Genomic DNA, 7,756 nt, shown 5'->3' on the forward strand with positions numbered 1-7,756 from the left:
TTTTAAGCCCTTGAATTGATGCTTGTTGTTTCTTAAGCACTGTTTCGGTATTCTAAAAATGAGCATCTGACACCGAGATGAATTTTGTAAGCATCTCTTCAAGGTTCGGTTTCTTCTCTTGTTGGTAAGGTGGTTGTTGAAAGCCTAGAGGATGTTGTGGCATTTGATTTCCCTGACCACCCCATGAGAAATTGGGATGGTTCCTCTAACCTGCATTATAAGTGTTACTATACGGGTTATTTTAAGGTCTAGAATTATTATCCATATAGTGGACTTGTTCCTCCTCGGTGCTAGGGTTGAAGGATAGATAATCTGTATTGTGTACTCCTCATCCGTTTGAGTCACACCTCATCACTGGATGTACCTGAGTAGATCCATACAAACCATCAATCTTTTTCTTTAAAAGTTCTACCTGGTTAGATAGCATAGTGACTGCGTCGAGGTTGAAAACACCAGCTGCTTTTGCCGGCTTCATTCTCATGACTTGCCACTGATAGTTATTCAGTGACATCTCTTCAATAAATTCATAAGCCTCTTTAGGTGTTTTGTTGTTTAAAGTTCCAGCGGCGGCTGCATGGATCAGTTGTCTTGTTGAGGGGTTCACACATTGTAAAAAGTCTGAACCTGCAGCCACAGAGGTAACCCATAGTGAGGGCACCTTCTCAATAGATCTTTGTATCTCTCCCATGGATCATAAAGTGTTTTTAAATCCATCTGCACAAAAGAAGAGATATCATTCCTTAATTTAGCTGTTTTAGCAAGCGAAAAATATTTAAATAAAAAATTTTCGGTCATTTGTTCCCAAGTGGTGATTGACCATCGCAGTAACCAGTTCAACCACTGTTTAGCCTTATTCCTTAATAAAAAGGGAAATAATCGAAGGCAAATGGCATCATCAAAAACACCATTAATCATAAACGTGTCGCAGAATTCCAAAAAATTTGCTAAACAAGTGTTTGGATCCTCGTCCTACAAACCATCAAACTGAACAAACTGTTGTATCATTTGAATCGTATTAGGTTTCAGTTCAAAATTATTTGTAGCAACAGCAGGTCTAACTATACTCGATTCAGTTCCTGTTAAAGTAGGTTTAGCATAATCATACATAGTAAGAGGAGCAAGATCCTGATTTACTGGATTTGAAGCAACCACAGGAGGTAGCGGATTATTCTAATTTTCAGCCATCTCCTCGGTATTAGTGTGAATATCGCCCTCTCGCTCTTCCTCTATGTATGGTAGGCTTTGCCTTATTTCTCTTTGGTTTCTGCGAGCTGTGCTCTCGATCTCACTATCAAAAAGCAAAGGTTCTGATGGGTTTCTTCTAATCATAAACTATAAAAACATGCCAGAAGTAAATAAAATAAAATTTAATAATTAAATTGAAAAAAATTTAAATTGCAAAAAAAATTAAAAAAATGGCTAAAGTAATAAAAATTAAGAGTTCTTAATATCTTAGTCCCCAGTAACGGCGCCAAAAACTTGATGGTCGTGAAACTAACTAAAAATTCGATTAAGGCAAGCGCACCTATCGAACAGTAGTATAGTTATGGTGAGACCGGGAATATAGTATCCACGAGGACTAAAAGTACTAGTAATTACTATCTTTTTATTATCTAGCCTAAGAATTAAAGAATGTTTTTAAACTAAAACTAATTATCTAATTAACTAAGATTACGATAGAGATTAAAGTTGGAAAATACTTTTTAAAAGACCGATGGAGAAGACAATACCCAAGGAAGAATCCATCTAGACTTCACTTATTACTTCTGAATTAGACAATTTATTTACTTGACTTAATCCGTAGAAATCCCTAGTTTATGTTATTATCTCTCTCGAGACTAAAAAAACTGACTTTAGGTTGATTAATCGAAATCTCTTTCTAATTAAAACCCCTATTGTCGCATTAACTCGATCTATGGATTCCCTTATTAGATTTGACTCTAATCCGGTAGATTTATGTCATCCTATCTCTAGGATTGCATGCAACTCCGCTTAATTATAAATGATCTACTCTTAAACAGGGACTTTTTCTCCGCTGAATAAACACATCAAAAACCTAAATTAATATCCTAGAATATTAAAGCAAGAATTAGAACTCACAATTAAGAATAAGAACAAGTATTTATCATATAATTCAAATAGTAATAAGATTCGTCTTAGGTTTCATCTCCCTTAGGTATTCAGGGAGTTTAGTTCATAATAATAGAAAACATCTCAATATTGGGAAAACAACAAAACATAAAGAAACCAAAGAACTTCTAAGGAAATTGAATGGATATCTTCAGTCTTGAAGTAGATCCTGCTTCTGAGCTAATCCCGATGGCTATCCTTGAGTATTTTTTGCCTTCTACTCTGCGTGTCCCCCCTTAATCCTCTTCTAGGGTGTTTATATAAACTTTAGAATGCTTTAAAACCCTAAAAATTAGCTTTTTCCAAGTAGAATTCGACTTGGGCTTGACAGGGACACGGCCGTGTGCCACGCCCGTGTGAAGGTGTTCAGGCCATGTGTAATTCTGAGTTGGTTTTTAGTCGACATGGCCATGACACACGGGCGTGTGGTCTGCCTGTGTGTATCACACGGGCATGTGGATTACCCGTATGGAAGTGCCTAAGCCGTGTGAAACACTGAATTAGGCTCGTTTTGTCTGTCTTTTTGGCCTGTTTCTTGCTCTTTTCGCCTTCCTATGCTCGCCTAGGTACAAAACTTGAATTTAAAGGATTAGGAGCATTGAATGCAATGAAACCAAGGAAAAATCATCCATAAATATGCCAAACATGGGATAAAAATATGTATATATTATGGTTTATCAGGATACTACCGTCGGATCGATTCTTCAAGTTCCCACGTGGCCTTTTCAGTACCATGGTTCCACCATAGAATTTTTACTAGAGGAACGATTTTTTTTCTCATTACCTTAACATCACATTCCAAAATCTGAACAGGTTCCTCCTCGAATGTTAAACCCAGTTGCAACTCAATCTCGTCGATAGGAATAATGTGCGACGGATCAGATCGATACCATCTTGACATCGAGACATGAAACACATCGTGAATTCATTCTAAATTTGATGGTAATTCTAACTGATACGCGACAAGTCTGACGCACTTTAAGATATAGTAAGGTCCAATGAACCTCGGGTTCAGCTTGCCATTACGTCCAAATCAGAGAACCTTTTTCTATAGTGATATATTCAGAAGCACTTAATCACTTATAGAAAACTCAATCTCTTTACTTTTTAAATCAACATAAGACTTCTATCGATCAGAGGTGGCTTTCAGACGATGATAAATCACTTTCATAGTGCTCTTAGTTTTAGAAACCAGCTTAGGACCCAATATCCAACATTCACTTAATTTGGCCCAACACAGAGGAGTACGACACCTACCACCATGTAAGGCCTCGTAAGGTGTCACTTGAATACTAGACTAGAATCTGTTATTGTATACAAACTCAGCCAACGGTAGATAATCTTCCCAACTACCCCGGAAGTCGATTACACAACCTCTAAGCATATCCTCTAATATTTGAATAACTCACTTAGATTGACTGTTAGCCTGAAGGTGATACGCAATGCTAAAATTAAGTCGGGTGCCTAAGGCCTCACGAGGTTTCTTCTAGAACCAAGATGTGAATCGCGGATCTCTATCAAAGATAATTGAGACTAGAATTCTGTGTAGTCTTCCAATTTTGGAAATATGCAGTTTAGCTAACTTCTGTAAGAAGTAATCTGTTTGGATAGGTATGAAGTGAATGGATTTCATCAATCGATCAATGATGACCCAAACCGAATCTTTCTTAGTAGGGGTTAAAGGCAACCCACTAACAAAATCTATCGTTACCAACTCTCAGTTTCACTAAGGAATTTTAATTGGTTGAAGTAGACCGAAAGATAACTGATGCTCAGCCTTAACCTTTTGGCACACCAGACAGTGGGACACAAAAACGACTACCTCCTGTTTCAGCCCGGGCCACCAATAGAGTTTTTGAAAGTCCCGATACATTTTGTTCCCACCAGGATGCATAACATAGGGACTACTATATGCCTCATGTAGGATCGACTGTCTCAACTCTTTATCATTAGGTATGCAAATTTGAACTTTGAAACACAACACTTTATCGATGTTCAAGCTAAAATCAAAAGTATCATTCGAACCAACATATTGCAATCGCTGAACTAAGAACTCATTGCCTAACTGTTTAGCTCGAATCTGCTTAATCCAAGTTAGTTTAACCTGTAATTACGCTAACAGCCTATCATCCTCAACCAAACTCAGACGAGCTAACATTACTCTAAGATCAGTCATTGCTCTACGGCTAAGGGCATCAGCTACCACATTAGCCTTACCCAGATGGTACTCTATCGTACAGTCATAATCTCTAAGTAATTCAACCCATTTATACTGCCAAAAATTTAACTTTTTTTGAGTTAACAGATATTTGAGACTCTTGTGATGGGTGTAAAGGATACACACTTCACCATACAGATAGTATTTTCAGATCTTTAGAGCAAACAAGACAGCAGCTAGCTCAAGATCATGTGTGGGATAATTACCCTCGTGTATTTTAAGTTGTCGCAATGCGTAAGCAACCACTTTACCATATTGCATCAAAACACATCCTAACCCGACGTGTGACGTATCACCCTATACTACAAACTCCTGACATGATTTTGGTTGAACTAAAATATGAGCTTATGTCAGTATAGACTTGAGCTTATTTAAATTAGACTGTTGTGCCTCAGACCACACAAACAGAGCATTCTTACGTAGTGGCTTCGTTAGAGATGATGTAAGTAGAGAAAATTTTTCAACGAACCTTCGATAATAACCGCCTAAACCAAGGAAAATACGAAGCTCAGATACATTTTTTGATTGCTTCCACTCAACTATAGATTCTATTTTCTTGGGATTGACTCGAATCTCTTCCACAGTTGCCACATGACCAACAAAAGCGACTTCTTGTAACCAAAACTCGCACTTACAGAACTTGACATACAACTGTTTTTCTTGGAGTATCTGAAGTACAATTCAAAGGTAATTACAAATTGGTCCAAGTACGGTTGAAACACCCAAATCATTAAATCCATAAACGCTGCTGGGTCATTCATCAAACTGAAAGGTATCATGAGGAACTCGTAATGTCTGTAATGAGTCCTGAAGGCGGTTTTGTAATATCACTCTCCTTGACTTTAAGTGATGGTAACAAAACACAAATCGATTTTGGAGAAAATAGAAACTCCTCGAAACTGGTCGAACAAGTCATCAATCCTCGGTAACAGGTACTTATTCTTGATTGTCAACTTGTTCATCTATTTATAATCTATGCACATCTTCATCGATACATCTTTCTTCTTAACAAATAGCACCGGTGCCCCCATGGAGACACGTTCAGTCGGATAACCCCCTATTGAAAAGTTTCTGAAGTTGCACTTTTAGCTTAATCAGCTCATTTGGTGCCATGCGATAGGGTGCAATTGACACTAGAGGTGTACCTAGTAACAGATTAATACTAAATTTTACCTCCCGGTCTGAATATACTCTAGGCAACTCCTCAAAAAAGACATCTAGGAATTTCTTTACAGTGCATATATCTCGCACAGAAAGCTTTGCGAGAACAGAATCAGATACGTAGGCAATGTATGCCTCACACCCCTTTCGGACTAACTTATCTGCTACAATAGCAGAGATTACATTAGAGAGGTAATATCGATGCTCACCAACCATGACCACCTAGTCATTCTCATCCATTCTCAGAGTAACTTAGTTACTTGCACAATCTAGACTAACTCGATATTCTACGAGCCAATCCATTCCCAGAATCAAATCAAACTCATTAAAGAGTAGTTCTATCAGGTCAGTTGGAAATACCATACCCTAGATCTCTAAGGGTACTCGTCTGTATACTCTATCAACCAAACTGACTGACCCAAGGGACAAATCTTAAAGAACTCTCTAACATTATTTTCAGCAATCAAACCCAAATTTATAGAAACAACATTAGCTATATACGAGTGAGTAAAGTTAATATCAATGAGAACATAATACGAAACACAATGAATAAAGAAGGTGCATGTAATGACATCAGCATCATCTTTATCCTCACGGTGTACTGTCGTATAAACCAGAGTCGGCTGATGAGCCTTAGTCTGACCTGCACCTCTACCTGATGCTCTTTGTCCTCTCTCAAACCAATTACCACCTCTACCAGTACCGCAAACTCTAGATGGTTGCAGAACTAATCTTGGAGACTAAACAGAACTCGAAGTTGGAGTCTGTACTGCAGCTGGCACCTGATCTAGTCGACAGGGGCAATCTCTAACCTGATGCTCCATTGACCTACAATGGAGGCACGCTCCTAACTTTCTCTAGCATTCGCTCGAATGGCGTTTCCCACAATCACTGCACAGCTGAATCTTAGTCACTACAGTTGGTGCTTAGGCCTTTGGAAGCCTATCAAATATTGTTCATTTATTAAAGTGTTGTCCAGAACTAAAGGGATCCGAATCTCTCTTAATCTTACTCTAGTCCCTCTCATGGCACACTGCTCATGCTCATTTTGCTTCACTTCTTCCATTATCTTTCCTTTGTCAACCAGAATCGTAAAAACCAGCTCCTTCTAAAGAGCTATCAGAACCTACAGATCATATCTCAATCCTTCCTCAAACCTAACACACTTGACGTAGTCAGACGCTACTAATGTCCATGCATACCTATTAAATTGTAGAAACTCGACTTCATATTCAGCCACAGATCGGTCGCCCTACACTAGGCCCATAAACTTGCGTCGATGAGCCTCAATATAACTCGCCCCCACATACTTACTCTGGAAGGCGTTCTTGAAATAATCCCAATTAAACTATTCGGGCTGAGCACCATGCTCAACTGTCAGCCACCACTGATAGGCTTTGTCCCAGAGTAGAGACACAGCACCTCTTAATTTTCGAGTAGGAGTACAGTCAAGATCAGTCATAATACACTCAGTAACCTCGAACCAATATTCAAAAATGGTAGGACCGACTCCTGTGACTCCCCTAAACAATTCAAGCCCATTCAATCAGAGTTATTTAGTAATCGACCCTTGGCCTCTCGATCCAAAATGGCTTCTGCCCCCCTTTTCAATGCTTAACCATGTCCTAAGATAGTGCGTCGTCCCTAGCCTTTGGAGTCTGGGACTCCGTCTCAGCAGTGGGAGTACCAACTATCTCACTGGTCTTAGGTTGGGTATACTACCCATAGAGGATGACTCTACTCAAGCTCCATTTTGGCATCCTCGATGCCCCTAAGTACCACGTCCACGACTACTGCGCGAACTTATTATAGAAATCTAGCTACAATGTTAGAATGAACAGATCAGTTCAAACATCCAATAGAATGATTTCACTAGTTCAAATCAAAACATTTAACCAGACAATAGTTCAGTTAATACAATCATTATAACATAAATGAAATATTTACAGGGTCAGCCTCAGAGGCTCAATCATTCACTCAAGTTTCAGTTTCTAGATTAAATAAGTTATCACCTAACTATTTTTATCACACAGTTCGAGCCCAAACACAATTCAAGTGTTGACAAACCTGACTCTAATACCACTAAATGTAACACCTTAAACTCGGCCTAAACGTCCAAGCCAAGTCTAGAAAGTTACATCAACAACACTAAAACATCACATTTATAACACAGTTAGAATAAACCATTTAACACATAATATCCAACACAACAATTAAGTGAGTATGCAATCTTTCCAAACATCATAA

At 38.5% G+C, this 7,756-nt stretch overlaps 1 non-coding gene across 1 annotated transcript; it reads left to right on the top strand.

Annotated features, from left to right (window-relative positions):
• Positions 1-640: 640 nt before the first annotated feature.
• Positions 641-747, top strand: LOC128294347 (small nucleolar RNA R71). Its single transcript, XR_008284659.1, has one exon. It is a non-coding gene; the product is annotated as a small nucleolar RNA R71 (small nucleolar RNA).
• The last annotated feature ends 7,009 nt before the right edge of the window (positions 748-7,756 follow it).

This window comes from Gossypium arboreum, chromosome 6 (genome assembly GCF_025698485.1).
Source record: "Gossypium arboreum isolate Shixiya-1 chromosome 6, ASM2569848v2, whole genome shotgun sequence".
Classification (NCBI taxonomy): Eukaryota; Viridiplantae; Streptophyta; class Magnoliopsida; order Malvales; family Malvaceae; genus Gossypium; species Gossypium arboreum.